The sequence below is a fragment of the Phodopus roborovskii genome, unplaced genomic scaffold (genome assembly GCF_943737965.1).
Source record: "Phodopus roborovskii unplaced genomic scaffold, PHOROB, whole genome shotgun sequence".
In the NCBI taxonomy this organism is placed as follows: Eukaryota; Metazoa; Chordata; class Mammalia; order Rodentia; family Cricetidae; genus Phodopus; species Phodopus roborovskii.
The window spans coordinates 8,924,054-8,941,266 of record NW_026126540.1 but is presented as its reverse complement, the minus strand read 5'-3'; positions in this window follow the sequence as shown (position 1 = coordinate 8,941,266).

The window sequence follows — 17,213 nt, the reverse complement described above, 5'->3', positions numbered from 1 at the left end:
AATCCAAAGTGGGAATACAATCCCCTGTAACCAGGGTTATATGTGACTATGTACCACCTGACGTGGGTCTGCAGAGTACCTTCCAGGAGAGAAAAGGTAACACAGAGAAACCCTGTCTCAAAGAAAAAAAAGATGAAACAACAACAAAAACAAAAACAACAACAAAAACAAAAACAAATGAACAAAAACAAGAATCCTAGGCTCAGTTTCCAGAAGCTGTGTTGAGCTGCTTAAAATTACCTGGAGTTTAGTTTCAAAGTGATCTGACACAAATATTCTCCACAGGCACTACACTCACATGTACAGATCAACAAATATATACTCATACTGGCATTGTTAAACACAATGTAGGGAAATTTTATGGCTACAGCAATAGCCCAATAATTAAAAGCCCATACTGTTCTTGCACTGGACACAGATTTGGTCTCCAACAACTATATGACATCTTACAAGTATCTGCCAGTAATATCATTTCTAGACCAAGATTAAAATTAGAGTGAAAGAAGATTTACTTAATATCTTCCACCATTTCAAACTCTTACCTGGTCACTGGACAATGTACAAAGATGGTGACTCAGGAGTTATGTGGTGAGTCAGAAGTCATATGGAGGATGGGACCTGATAATGCAGAAAGGTCAGAAGAATCAGTCTTATCTATACGTAGAAGAAACAAAATGAAAAGCAGGGAAATACATGACAAGGACCCTTGTAGATATTTAAATGTGAAATTATGTCACCTGTGAAATAAATGCTTATTCCTTTTAGTCTCTATTAAAAGTGTGTTTCCTGTCTACCTGAGAATAAAAATTGCATTTAATGTGATCCTGTGTAGAAGAGAAGCAATGTTTACTTGTCACTGTGTCTACAGATCCTAATTTGTCTTAATTGCCAAGCCTGGGTCTTTTTCATCTTGGCAAATCTACAATATACCTGGTTTAATTCGAGGAAACAAAATATTTTTTTTCATATTGAGCTTGAAGCTGCAACAATACCAATTGTCTTACAAAGATATAAGAGACCAATATTTTTTTAAGCAATGATAAAAGCCATGAGTACTGAGAATTGCAAACAACTGCTGTCTATAAAGATAGTATGATAGGATCTTTCAAAGCTTCCATAGACAGTACTCTTAAGATTCAGGAAGCATAATTTAGAATTAAAATGAATATAAGTAAAATCTCAGTGGAACTATTTATCAATATGTATCTATGTTTTAACTCATCAGGATATCAGAGTTTTTCATAAAAATTGATGCAGAATACAAAATGATGACTTCATGTCTAGACTTAAGCTTTTAGTCTTGCTTTTGTTCAAAGGGTTTTAATATATAGGGTAAACAATCAATGCCAACATTTTAATTGCCCATGAGATCCTCTGAAACTTAGAAATATTTTCGTAAGAACACAAGTTCTATATAATTCTCATTCCATGTTAAAGCTCACATCGGTTTTTAGTACCTGCATTTTCTTCTATAAGCCATCAAAAATTTTGATAAGGCATGCTTTTCTGATTTTTAGGAAATTTAAAATTAAACATATATATTTTAATCTATAAATATATGTTATTTTAAAATTCTACTATGGTATTTTCTTTGTCTTCATAATAATTTAAATCCAAAAAGATATGTTCAACTAATTTTAACATCCAAATGATCAAAATTTTACTAATAGAAAAATTGTATACATTTCTTGCTGTATATTTCCTTTTTGTATGTGCATTAATTTTTTTTTTCATTTCTGACATAGAAAATATTCTAATATCAATGAGGCAGAAACCTAGTCAAAGCACTGTCATACTACAGTCAACATACTGTCAACATACTCTTGGTCTAAGAACAAAAGAGAAAAATAGCCCTCTAGTTTTGCAGAGAAATGTTGGCTTGTTTCCTATCCGTGATAGAATACAATGTGTAATGTAATTCTTTTCAAGTAATGTGATTGCTTTTTTGGATGAATTGGGACTGAAAAAAATAGATGAGAAAGAGAGTGGGGAATTCTGCTTACAGTTGGGTAAAATTGTTCAAGGGTATAAAATATATATATTCAAAATAAGACTATAATTTGGGCACCAGAGAAGCTTAATTAAAACTCATTTCAATGTAGGGAGAACATTATACTTAGACTTGTTCATACTTCCTAGTTAACAAATAAAATAGAAAATGAGGTTGGGATGTTCAATAAAATTACACCAAACCATGAAAATAAAGCTTATGCTTCAGCCATCTTAGACAAAATATGACTGGCATAGTTTGAAAGTATTTTTAATATATTAAACTTCTAAATCTTATATTTAATATTAATATTTGGCCTATTGTGGTGATCCTTTGTTTATGATGTAACAAATAAAGCTTGCATGAAGAGCAGAGAATAAAGTGGCCAACCACTAGAGAGTTCTCATCTCTGTCAATGCTCAAACTGAAGGGTCAATCCACTGAACCTCAGACTGATCCAGACAGCATTGCTTCTCAGCCTGCAATGAGCTCATGTCGCCTCCCACCTTATATTCCTCTCTAGTGCTGGAATTAAAGGAGTGGGATCCCAAGTGCTGAGATCACCTTTTTGTAAGCTCCGTGTCTATTCTAGACTGGATATATTTCATGTAGCTCAGGGTGACCTTGAACTAACAGTGTTCTGTCTGTCTTTGTCTCCCAAGTGCTGGGATTAAAGATAAATACCACCACTGCCTGGCCTCTATGGCTAGCTAGTGTGTCTACCTTTGCTACATTTGCATTCTGATCTTTAGGAAAGCTTTATCTTTCAGATCATGAACAAAGTATCACCACAGCTTTTGATGTTCTTTCTATACATATTATGTTCTACTGTAATAGCAATTTGATTCTTTTCTTTTCTTTTCTTTTCTTTTTTTTTTTTTTTTTTTTTTTTTTTTTTTTTTTTGACTGAGGGTATTAAGCATATAGCCACAAAATAGCACACAGACAAAACCAGCACATGGAAAAAATACCATCATTATAAAATTGGACATTTACAGTATCCACCAGAAAAACCTAAGCATTCTAATCATGGAATGAAGATCTTGCAACATCTGGCTCAATAACTGGAGAAGTCCAAATGAAACATCATGCAGGAGTTCCCAATCAGGAGATTTTCAGACACAACAGTATTCTTTCCATGAACTAGCTTCTGACTTACTTTTTACTCTGCACAGGCATTTTTATGCTGTGACTTAAAAAAAGGAACTTCTGCTCCAAACAGTTTACCCCCCAAGCTGCTCTCAAAAATGTATTGTTTCTTGCTGTTACCTGCTGTTTTAATTTCTTGCTATTACTGAACCTGGCCCAGAACAGAATTTAGGGTGACACTTGAAAGAAACAAGCTTGTGAGACAAAGTTTCCTTCTTGCCCTCAGAACTTGCTCTTAACAAGCACAAACAGTATTAAGCAAGTAGCACTCTGATTTGCATTTGCACTTGAAGTATCATAATTGTTTCACTAACTCCTGCCTCAGGAGTACCTTGACTAAGATAAATTTATTCAAGTTGTACCAATTGGTATGCTTCTATACTATCATTCTGAAATTAAGTGGGGCTAAATTTGTTATTTTCTTAAACTTTGGTTTTAGTACTCTGATGGGAGATGTCATTCTATATATGTTTCTCATACTGGTTAATGAATAAAGCAGTGTTGGCCAATAGGAAAGGAAGATAGGAGGGACTAGGAGACAAGGAGGAAATAGGAAGTAGGAAGGAGAGTCAGCATGGAGTGACTGGGGCAACAAGATGCCGGCCCCACTGCCTGGTAAGAAGACCACGTGGAAATACATAGAAATGGGTTAATAATTAAGATAGAGCTAGCCGATAAGAAACTAGTAACTGGCCAACAGAATTATATCAAATACAGAGTCTCTGTGTATTATTTGGGGCTGGCGTGACGGCGGGACAAGACCAGCGGTGGGACAAGACTGGCTGCGGGCAGGAATATCATACTCTGTGTGTCTGTGTATGTGTGTGTGTGTGTGTGCGTGTGTGTGTGTGCGTGTGTGTGTGTGTGTGCATGAGTACATGCATGTTTGTGACTGAAGGCCTGCAAAATTTCATGTGCACATCTGAGGTCAAATGCCCTTGGACTCCAGAATCAGGCATTGGAGTCACAAAAAACTGAATTTACAGATGTCTGGGAGTTACCATGTGGGTGCCAAGAGTAAACATGAGTCAACTTCAAGACTTATTTAAGACTTATTTGTCTCCACCCCCTAATTTTTAATTGATGTTAAAATGTGAGTTATTCTTCCCAAGATCAATTTAAGGTTTTATGACAGAATTGGGTTCTTTTTTTTTTTTTTTTTTTTCAGCGTGGCAAAGCTTTTATTTCTTCTTCTTTCTTATTAGAAGTGGGTTCTAAACAGAAAAGCAAACACTCAGATAGAAACATAACTTTAAAGTTAATGATTAAGAATTTCCAAAATTGGATGAATGATATTAATGTGAAGATTTGAGAAGTTTTGTTTTGTTTTGCTTTTTGAGGCAGGGTTTCTCTGTATTGCTTTGGAGCCTGTCCTGAAACTCATCTGTAGATCTGGCTGGCATCAAACTCACAGAGATCAGCCTGCCTTTGCCTCCCAAGTGCTGGGATTGCAGGTTTTATGCACTTGAAGCAGGATAATTACAAAGAAAATGCGACCCACACATATAAAATTCTTATGCAAAAAAAAGAATACCCTAAAATTATAGAAGCTCTACAGAATATATGTGGTTGTTAGGAATGACCATACTTCATTTTATTGTATTATCACTTTTATCATGTATTTTGTTTTTCAATGTTTGTTTTCTGTGTGTGTATAAGCTACAACATGATATTTAGATGTAACAAAGGAATTTGAGAATCATAATAATTACTAGTTTAATGCACTTAATCATTCTGTCTTCTGACTATAATTTTCATTTTCACTGTATACATTGGTTTAATAATGTCACTTTAAAAGTTAGTATTTCTTAAAGAAGTAATTTATTCCCTTTGTAATAACATCATCAATATATTTAACATCATTTTCTATTCTCTTCAAAGTGACATATTATGCCAGGCAGTGGTACCACATGCATTTTATCCAAGCATTCAGGAGGCAGAGCAGGCAGACCTCTGTGAATCTGGGGACAGTTTGGTCTAAAAAGATAGTTCAGGACTATTTTTTTTAAAAACAAATAAAAAAAAAGATAAAAGATAATTAAAAAATAAAAATGATGTATTATTAGAACATTTAAATAATGATAATCTATGGACTTAGTATGGAAAAACATACATTCACACACACGCAAATCCACACACAGTATTTATTTTTATCTCTGTTGTCAAATCTTTCAGAAATCTTGCTAAAAGTATCTGGGAAAATATATAGTCTGACTCTATTTTAACTAACTTCCTGAAAAGCCATTTTACTCTTTCCTCAAGTAACTTTTAAGGTATATTTTATTTGTTGTCAACCACTATGTGAAGAGCATATCTTTGAAGGTATAAGTACAATTGTAAAGATGGCTCAAGAGATTCACTGGTAGTGGTCAAAGCTAAGATGAACAGGTCATAACTTTATTTCTAGCTGCACAGATTATAAATGTATGGATGGAATTAAGCATACCTCGCCCGAACTGACAGCACATGATGGTTGGTGAAGAATGTCAGTCATACTTAATATTGTCTGATTAATAGCATTAATGAATGCTAATCACAGACATCACATTTTCAAGTTTACTAGAAGTATATGTGAAACATTTAAATACATAAAAATAACTTGTGTAAAATTTGAATTTGAGTTACTCAATCAAGTTAATTTTTAGTATGTATTTAAATATATCTTTAAACTTGTTTAAAACTGGAAGAATAACATTTACTCTTAATTAAGGCAGAGTCTCTCTCTATAGTCCCTGCTGACCTGGAGCTAACATTACATAACTATAAGAGTGAACAAATTTTTAGGTTTAGTAATATTGATATATATTTAATTAAATTGTTCTTTTTAAGCAGAGATATGACGTTTTCTTATTCTGTAAATTTGGGATGAAAAAAGTTAAGATATTATTACTTCCCTATGATATCAAACACATGTCAATCTAAACATTTTTCTTTACTTGAATGATTTTTTAATTAATTTCTTAAGTGAATCACTGATTTTTAGGTTTCACTTGTTTTCTTGTCTAGCATGTCTTTGAGATTTCTAAAAAGACTACTCAATTAAATACCTTCCAATATAGTAATTCACTGTGCATCATGAAGTGTCATATTTTGTTCTCTCTCTCTGAGGTGTGACATAGATTCCACACTGGAATTGTGTTTCCTTCAAACATTAATGTGTTAATATTCCTTCCAAATAATGATGTGTTATTCACATTAGTATAGCTATCTATATTCCTTATAATTTTTGTTTTATTTTTATTTTCTTCAATATTTCAATTATAATTAACAGATGGTTTCAAGAGTCAGCAACCACTTCTTAGAGAAATAAAGTGACTGCAGTTATATAAGATGAAAAGAAATAGATACAAACGGTTATTTTTTTTAAATTTATTTTATATAACAAAGTCCAATTAAATGAAAACAAACATTTATACACAATATTTGGGAATTTGGGTGTTGTTCTTTCCAAACTACTTCCTGCTGGTAAGGGGCGCTGTCATGGGGGGATTTGAAGAAGATTCAGAAATCCTGGCTGTAGTCTGTAAGGCTGCTTTGTCCAGCTGTTTTGAATGTAGGATCACCTCATACTCTGTTTCAGGCAGTCTGGCGTGATCAAACCACATTAGTCTGGAAGGAATCCACATCTTTTCATTTTCTGTGGAAACAAAAATAGAAATCCTTTGCCCAGTGACTTGTCCTTGAACTTAAATTTTGGAGTCAAAGCATTTTTTTAAATTTAATTTATTATTTTACATATCAATCCCAGTTCCCTCTCCCTTCCTCCCTCTCCTTCCCTCTCTCCCTCCCTCCCTCCTTCCTTCCTTCCCTTCCTCCTTCCCTCCTTCCCTCCCTTTTACCCTCTCTGCCCTCTCACATGCACTCTAACCACCCTCCCCTCCCATCCCCCCACCGCAATTCCACATGTAGGGGAATGCCATCCAGTTGTGGTCATGTAGATCTGACAGGTCATGTGAAGTAGGGACTAGAGCTTCTCTCCTGCCTCTAGATTAAGGCAGTTATCCCTCCATGGGGATGTGTTCGCAAAGTCCTTTTGTGCACCAGGGATACATCCTGGCTCCACTGTCTGAGGTCCCTTAGACTGCTCAGTCCTTCTGGCTGAGACCCATATTTAAGGGGGACTGAGTCAGTCCCATGCTGGCTTCCCAGCTATCAGTCTAGTTGCCATTAGTTCCTCCTTGTTCAGGTAAGCTGTCTGTATGTGTTTCTGCTGCTTGGTCTTACAAACGGTTATTTTATAAAGTGCCATATCTTAAAGCTAAGAGTAGGTACAACAGTAGATCAACGATAGCCCAATATTTCAGTGTGATTTCCCTGGTTCAGCAATGTACCTTAACTACAAAGTAGACAGTACAGTCTGGTTTTATTTGAAGATTCAGTTAGTTTGTTTAAATTTTTCAAAATTTAATTATTCCTAGTGCCACTGTGTGTGTGTCTGCGTGCATAAACACATGTATTTAGTATATGTATGGAAGTATGGATGTCCCACATGTAGATATTCTCAGACAAATTTGAGGAGTCATTTTTCTTCCTCCACCTTTAGATGTGTTCTTAGAATCCAGTTGAGTCTGTAGGCTTTACCTGTGCACCCATAGCACCATCTAAACTGCCCAAAACCTTTTATTAAGAGGTAATTATTTTTATGTGTTACATTTGTCTTCTCATTTAAATTTATCATTGTCTTATTCTTCTTACATGTTGGACAGAGATTTCTGAGAACTGACATTTCTACAAGGTCTGTAGAGCTGGTATTCTCTTTATTTTCACACTGATTTTAAATAATTGCTATGAGATCCCTTGTTATGCTTTTCTGTGTTATTGTACTCACAGAATTTTGGGAGATCTTTTTCCTTGTATATGTACAACCTTAAGATTGATCTTCAACTTTGGATCATCTGGACATAATGGCATATACCCATAATCATTGTGCCAGGGAGGTGGATGCAGAAAAATTATCTGTTAAGGTTGTTCTTTGCTACACAGAGAGTCAGGGCCAGCCTAGTTTACATTCAACTTTGTCTAAAAAAAAATTTCTTTCAAAAATATTTTTTTGGAAAATTCTAGATCATATATGTTCTTTCCATTCTTGCAGATTTTTAAATTTTTGTAAAATTTTCATCTTTATAATGACATATTTGTAAGTTAGTATGGATGAGCACATGTTACATTCAGCATCCTGAAGAAGAGCCATTATACTTTTATAATTTTAAATATTAAATCAAAAATATTAAATATTAAAATATAAAGATTATATATCTTGTATGTTACAGGCTGCAACGTTGGACTCATTTCCTTTTTTTTTTTTTTTTTTTCTTCCTCTCTTTGTTTTTTTTTTTTTTTTGTTGGCTTGTTGCAAAACTGATTTTTATTTTGGTGTCTGACTGAAGGAATCTCATTTGTAATCATGATGGAATTCACAGTGTGTTGTCAAATTTATGCTTAGAAATGTCTTTGTGTAGGGGATTTTCGAAAGAGATGTAAACATACATTACTTTCCCAGCACATATCTCCATTCTTCCTAGAGGAAAAGAAGAAAGCCAAACACTCAGTAAACCCCTTGAAAACAACATATAAATGGTTAATAGCAGTGACCAGCCTGACCTAATAGGGATGATGGCGAGAAGAAATTGAGGGAAACAGCATGCCTTCAGAGGTGATTATTGAAAACATTGTTGAACATAAAACTAGGCACTGATTTCTGGAGTGAGAGCAGATCATTACTGCAACAATTGACTGGGGCAGTGTGGTTGGTTAATATTTTCATTAGTGCAAAGTAACCCAATGCAGAACTCAGACATTAACTGAAATAAGATATATGGTCAGAGTGCAAGAGGTACTATTCCAGCCACACTATACTTCTTTTATTGTATCATTTTGTTTGTTAGATTATTTGATTTCTTAAATTATTCTTTTACTTCCTTGAGCCCATTTCACTTCACAAAGTACAAACAGCAAATCTTCATGGAAGTCCTTTGTTCCATGGGGATCTTTAGACATTCACAATATTGGCATGAGAATATATCAAGCTTAGCTACTGTTTTTCACTGTCTGTCTTAGGAATATTCCTCAACTTTCTCCTGTCTGATATCTCCTCCTCCTTGAAACCTACAATTTCTTCATGTATAGGGTGCCTATAAATGAGATGAACTGGTCAGTGTCAGAGTTAATCTCAGACAAACCTAAATCAATTAACTATAAAGAACATAATGTATGTCAACAACCAAATTTCTGAATCATCTACAAAAGTACACACAGATATTGAGATGAGAGAAAGTGGAGAGTTTTATAATCAGTGTATAATGTCTGGGGATAAGAGCAGTTGTAATAAGGCTTTTGACTTGTTTAGACACAAATGGGTAGCATTTTCAGATTTACTCAATTTCAAGTGCCTAATACTCTAATGGTTTAGCTTTTTTTAATGACAGATTTTCTTCCCTGAAATTTTAATTAGTTGTTAACAACTTCAAGTAGCTTTCAACAATCATTCTCATTCCTAATGTTTGCCAAATAAATCAGGAGAGGATCACAGTGGCAGATGCTTCAAATTCCAATGAGTAACTCTTCATGAGTTTGGAGTCTTTTAAAATCCTCTGGAAAACAGATGCAGTTGGTGTTTATCCAGCTACTTGGTGACATAGGAGAATGCTCATATCTGAAGCCATTTCAAATCTTATGTTGATAATTTGTTTATTAAATACAGCACACAAAGCTAATTTTTTCAGTATCTCACAATATAGTTTCAACATCATTTTTTTTTTTTATTGATGTTCTTTCTTCTGTTAAGCATGTTACTTGCTCCCTGATTTCACACTCAAACAATAACTTGCAGTCTGTTCTCTAAAATAAAAAACTATGTTGGCCAAGACATCAAGTCAGAATCCTTTAATCCCAGAACACTGGAAAGAGGGACAGGTAAGTCTACATGAGTTCAAGACTATCCTTTTCTATTTTGAAAATTGTAGGCTAGTCAGGGATATATAGTGAGATCTTGTTTCAAAAACAAAAACAAAATCATTCACATCATTTAGACATATTTTGGCTCATTATTTATTATTATGCATGTATATACATGTACATATTTATTTAAGTGTATATATGCATTTTAATCTTAATTTTTCTACTAGAATGTGAATTGCATTTTCCTTATTAACCTATAGTCATAAAAATACTTAATGGGGTTCTTTAAAAGATGTATTATATTGCTGGAAATGTAGCTCATGATAGTGGTACTGTTTACTTTGAATGTATGAAGCACATAAATGTATGAGATTTATTCTTAGTAACAACAACCTATCTCTTTTCCAATATCAGCATATTGAATATATCCTTGAGAAGTGGAAGACAAAATTCAAAGAAATTATTTAACAAAACTATCATGTATGAAGGTAATCCTGGTTGTAAATTAAAGACTCCTGGAAAAAGGGAATCTCAATTTAGGACTTCATCATATTAGAAGGTAGGCATGTCTATGGGTGTTTTCTTTTTTACTAACTGAAAAAGAGGTCCCAGTCCACTAGTAGAGGATATATATATATAGAATGGTAAAATAAAATGGGAAACTCTGTATAAAACTTTTAGTTCTCGGTAATAGATATATTTTGTTATATCTACACTATGTTACTCTCATTATCTTTATGTATCTCAACACCAACCTAAATGAGTGTGTTGTCACCAGATATTATACACTAAGAAAAAGAATAAGTATTGATGGGAGGTGTCATTCTGTAAATATGTTTCTCATATTGGTTAATGAATAAAGCACTGTTTACCTATAGGAAAGCAAGATAGGTGGGACTAGGAGACAAGGATGATTACAGAATTAATAGGGAGGAGTTCCAAGATGGAGGGCCTACAGGGTAGGATGTTGGTCTCTCTCTCTCTGGTAAGATGAGAACACATGGAAGTATTTAGATTAATAGAAATGGGTTAATAATTAAGACAGAGCTAGCTGATAAGAAATGCTAATAACAGGCCAACAGCATTATATCTAATATAGGGTCTCTTTGTGTTATTTGGAGCTGGTGCAGCAGTGGGACTAGGCAGCAGGGAAAAACATACTCAAACATAACTCTTCAATAAAGGAAACAAAACAATAATTATAGGCATTATGACAAAATATCCAACAATATTATTCTTAATGAGACATTTATGAACAAATTAAAACTTTCCACATTTTGTGCTTTTTGTGAAACTAGAAAAGGACAAATTATGTATATTAAAACATTGGTGGGGCATTGATGGCTCATTCCTGCCTTTAAATTCCAGCACTCAGAAGGCAGAGGCAGGTGGATCTCTGTGAGTTCAAGGCCAGCCCTAGTCTACAGAGCAAGTTCCAGAACAACCTGGAACTAACTAAGATATGGTGTAATATAGATGTAGTAAAATGGCATCGTACAACAAACAACACATATAAAGGACACACACAAACACAAAAAGAAACAAAAGAGAATTACAATGTGATTACTCAATGTATTTCAAATGGATATAAGATATGTGTGAAAACATATTATGTAATGGCTTCTATAATAATGATTATTTTGGATCTTTTTAAAGGATGAAAATAGAAAGATTTAAGGCCACCTAGATCTACCCAAGAGTGAATCATTCTAAAAGATAATTACAGCTCACACATTTATTCCAACATTTGAGAAGTATATAAGAGAGAAGCAAAGTCTTAGTAGATCCATTCAATCTCCAGTCACTCTGAAGAGAGGTTACAATCTGAGGCTTGGTGAGAGTTCATTGAGACAGGACCAGTCCATTCAGCCTGAGGTAGAGGTAAGAAGCTAGTGGCCAGCTGCTTTGCTTTTCTGATATTCAGCTTGAAGCCCAGTATCAATCATGTGTCATTCATTTATTTGTGCTATATAAAATCTCAATTAGCAACTTACTGTGCAATCTGGCCTCCAAATTAAAATACATGAGTACTAAAAATCTAGTAAGTCCAATCTTTGGAGACACACTAATTTAGTTATGTCAATTCTTTTTTTTATTTTTATTTTTTTTTATTTTTATTTAATTTTATATAACAAAGTCCAATTAAATGAAAACAAACATTTATACACAATATTTGGGAATTTGGGCGTCGTTCTTTCCAAACTACTTCCTGCTGGTTAGGGGTGCTGTCTTGGGGGATTGGAAGAAGATTCAGATATCCTAGCTGTAGTCTGCAGGGCTGTTTTGTCCAGCTGTTTGGAATGTAGGATCAGCTTGTACTCTGTTTCAGGCGGTCTGGCGTGATCAAACCACATTAGTCTGGAAGGAATCCACATCTTTTCATTTTCTGTGGAAACAAAAGTAGAAGTACTTTTCCCCAGTAACTTGTTTTTCAACTTAAATTTTGGAGTCAAAGCATTTTTTTTTAATTTATTATTTTACATGTCGATCCCAGTTCCCTCTCCCTCCCTCCCTCCCTCTTTTCCTCCCTTTTGCCCTTTCTGCCCTCTCCCATACACTCTAAACACCCTCCCCTCCCAACCCCCCACCACAATACCATATGTAGGGGAATGCCATCCAGTTGGGGTCATGTATATCTGACAGGTCCTATGAAGTAGGGACTAGGGCTTCTCTCCTATCTCTAGAATAAGGCAGTTATCCCTCCATGGGGGATATGTTTGCAAAGTCCTTTTGTGCACCAGGGATACATCCTGGCTCCACTGTCTGAGGTCTCTTAGACTGCTCAGTCCTTCTGGCTGAGACCCATATTCAGGGGGGGTCCGAGTCAGTCCCCTGTTGGCTTCCCAGCTATCTGTCTAGTGGCCCTTAGCTCCTCCTTGTTCAGGTAAGCTGTCTCTATGTACTTCTACCGCATGGTCTTGTCCTCTCCATCTGCTTCTGGGTTCTAGTTCAACTCAGTGTTTATGTATGGGTGTTTGCTCCTGTTTTCAACAGGCATTAGTTGAGGACACCATGGAGAAGTTAGTTGTTGATCTCACTCTCCGGGAAGGGCATTTATGATAGCCTTTCCAAGGGAGATGAGATTGTTAGTTGGGAGCAGTCTTGTAGTTCCCTCGACCTTTCTTTGTGTTCAACTTTATCTTCAAACCAATATTGGCTCCCTCTTTTATGTTCTCTCTCTCTCTCTATCTCTGTCTCTCTCTCTGTCTCTCTCTCTCTCTCTCTCTCTCTCTTTTTCCTATTTTCCATTCCTAACCAGGCTCAATCCTCCTGGTCGCACATGCCTTCCTCTCCTCCCTCTCATTTTCTCCTACTTCTCTCTCCATTAGCTATCCTCCCCCACTTTACCTAAGGTCTGGGGGACTTGTCCCTGCCCAGTTCTGTGAGGGAATTTATATGAATCTCTTAAAATACAACTTGTATCCTAGTTCCTCTGGTGATGTGAATTATAGGCTGGTGATCATTTGATCTAGTTCTAAAATCCATATATGAGTGAGTACATACTGTGTTTCTCTTTTTGTGACTGGGTTACCTCATTCAAGATGGTTTCTTCAAGTGCCATCCACTTGCCTGCGAATTTCAAGATACCATTATTTTATTCTGCAGAGTAGTATTCCATTGTGTAGATGTGCCACATCTTCATTAACCATTCTTCAATTGAGGGGCATCTAGGTTGCTTCCAGGTTCTTGCTATTACAAATAGTGCTGCTATGAACATAGTTGAACAGATGGCTTTGTTGCATTGATGTGAATCCTTTGGGTATATGCCTAAGAGGGGGATTGCCGGGTCCTGTGGTAAACTAATTCCCATTTTCCTGAGGAACCGCCATACTGATCTCCAAAATGGCAGTATGAGTTTGCACTCCCACCAGCAGTGGAGGAGTGTTCCACTTTCTCCACATCCTCTCCAACATAAGTCATCACTGGTGTTTCTAATTTTAGCCATTCTGGCAGGGGTAAGATGGTATCTCAAAGTTGGTTTGATTTGCATTTCCCTGATAGCTAAGGATGTGGAGCATTTTCTTAGGTGTCTTTCAGCATTTTTGATTTCCTCCATTGAGAATTCTTTCTTCAGTTCTGTACCCCATTTTTTAATAGGGTTATTTGGTGTTTTGTTGACTAGTTTCTTGAGTTCTTTGTATATTTTGGAGATCAGCCCTTTGTCGGATATAGGATTAGTGAAAATCTTTTCCCAGTCAGTGGGCTGCCGTTTGGTCTTGTCAACTGTGTCCTTTGCCTTACAGAAGCTTCTAAGTTTGAAGAGGTCCCATTTATTAATTGTTTCTTTCAGTGTCTGTGCCCCTGGAGTTATGTTCAAGAAGCGGTCTCCTATACCAATTTGTTCAAGGGTACCTCCTACTTTCTCTTCTAAGAGGTTCAATGTGGCTGGATTGATGTTGAGGTCTTTGATCCATTTGGACTTGAGTTTTGTGCATGGCAACAGACATGGGTCTATCTGCAGTCTTCTACACACCCTCATCCAATTGTGCCAGCACCATTTGTTGAAGAGGCTGTCTTTGCCCCATTGTATAATTTTAGCTGTTTTGTCGAAAATCAGGTGTTCATAGGTGCATGGATTAATATCAGGATTTTCAATTCGATTCCATTGGTGTACCTGTCTACTTTTATGCCAATACCAGGCTGTTTTCAGAACTATAGCTCTGTAGTAGAGCTTAAAGTCAGGAATGGTGATGCCTCCTGAAGTTCTTTTATTGTACAGGGTTGTTTTGGCTATCCTGGGTCTTTTGTTTTGCCATATAAAGTTGATTATTATCCTTTCAAGGTCGGTGAAGAATTGTTGTGGGATTTTAATGGGGATTGCATTGAATCTGTAGACTGCTTTTGGTAAGATTGCCATTTTTACTATGTTTATCCTACCTAACCAAGAGCATGGGAGGTCTTTCCATTTTCTGGTATCTTCTTTAATTTCTTTCTTTAGAGTCACAAAGTTCTTATTATATAGATCTTTTACTTGTTTGGTAAGCGTTACACCAAACTTTATGTTGCTTGTGGCTATTGTAAATGGTGATGTTTCTCTGATTTCTTTCTCTGCCTCTTTGTCGTCAGAAAAAAATAGGGCTACTGATTTTTTTGAGTTTATCTTGTATCCTGCTAGTTTGCTGAAGGTGTTTATCAGCTGTAGGAGTTCCCTGGTAGAGTTTATTGGGTCGCTTATGTAAACTATCATATCATCTGCAAATAGAGACAGTTTGACTTCTTCCTTTCCAATTTGGATGCCCTTGATCTCTTTTTGTTGTCTTATAGCATTAGCTATAACTTCTAGTACGATATTGAAGAGATATGGAGAGAGAGGACAGCCTTGTCTTGTTCCTGATTTTAGAGGAATTGGCTTAAGTTTCTCTCCATTCAGTTTGATGTTGGCAATTGGTTTGCTGTATATTGCTCTTATTATGTTTAGGTATGTTCCTGTTATCCCTGACCTCTCTAATACCTTTATCATGAAAGGGTGTTGAATTTTATCGAAGGCTTTTTCTGCATCTAGGGAGATAATCATATGGTTTTTCTTTTTCAGTTTGTTTATATGGTGGATCACGTTGATAGATTTTCGTATGTTAAACCATCCCTGCATTCCAGGTATGAAGCCTACTTGATCATGGTGGATGATTTCTCTGATGTATTTTTGAATTCGGGTTGCCATTATTTTATTGAGTATTTTTGCATCGATGTTCATCAGGGATATTGGTCTGTAGTTTTCTTTCTTAGTTGTGTCTTTGTGAGGTTTGGGTACCAAAGTTATTGTGGCCTCATAAAAAGTGTTTGGCAATAAACCTTCTGTTTCTATCTTGTGGAACAGTTTGAGGAGTAGTGGTATTAGTTCTTCCTTTAATGTCTGGTAGAATTCTGCACTGAATCCATCTGGCCCTGGACTTTTTTTCGTTGGAAGGCTTTCGATGACTGCTTCTATTTCATTGCGGGTTATAGGTCTATTTAAGTTGTTTGTCTGTTCTTGATTTAATTTTGGTAAGTGATAGTTATCCAGAAACTTGTCCATTTCCTTTGAATTTTCAATTTTTGTGGAATACAGATTTTCGAAGTATGACCTGAAAATTGTATGGATTTCCTCTGTGTCTGTTGTTATGTTCCCCATTTCGTTTCTGATTTTGTTAATTTGCATGTTCTGTCTCTGCTTTTTCGTTAATTTGGATAAAGGTTTATCTATGTTGTTGATTTTCTCAAAAAACCATCTCTTTGTTGCATTGATTTTTTTGTATTGTTTTCCTGGTTTCTATTTTGTTGATTTCAGCCCTCAAGTTGATCATTTCCTGGTGACTACTCCTGCAGGGTGAATTCGCTGCTCTCTGTTCTAAGATTTTCAGGTGGTCTGTTAATTCTCTTATGTGACTATCCTCTGTTTTCTTCATATGGGCACTTAGTGCAAGGAACTTCCCTCGTAGCACTGCTTTCAAGGTGTCCCATAAGTTCAGGTATGTTGTATCCTCATTCTCGTTGAATATTAGAAAGTCTTTAATTTCTTTCTTTATTTCTTCTTTGACCAAGGAGTGGTGCAATTGCACATTGTTAAGTTTCCATGAGTTTGCAGGTTTTCTGCTATTTGTGTTGTTGTTGAATTCCAATTTTAAAGCATGGTGGTCTGATAAGATACAGGGGACCAATCCTATTCTCTTGTATCTGTTGAGGTTTGTTATGTCTCCTAGTATGTGGTCGATTTTAGAGAAGGTTCCATGTGGAGCAGAGAAGAAGGTATATTCTTTTGTCTTTGGATGGAATGTTCTATAGATGTCTGTTAGCCCCAGTTGAGACATAACTTCTGTTAATTCTTTTGTTTCTTTGTTGAGTTTCTGATTTGTGGTCCTGTCTAGTGTTGAGAGTGGTGTATTGAAGTCTTCCACTATAAGTGTGTGAGGTTTTATATGAGCTTTGAGTTTTAGTAGTGTTTCTTTTACGAATGTTGGTGACTTTGTATTAGGGGCATAGGTGTTCAGAATTGAGACTTTGTGTTGATGGATTTCTCCTGAGATGAATATGAAATGACCGTCTTCATCTCTTTTGACTAGTTTTGGTTTGAAGTCTAACTTGTTAGATATTAGGATAGCTACGCCTGCTTGCTTCTTATTTCCATTTGATTGGAAAATCTTTTCCCAACCCTTTACCCTGAGGTAATGTCTATCTTTGGAGCTAAGATGTGTTTCTTGTA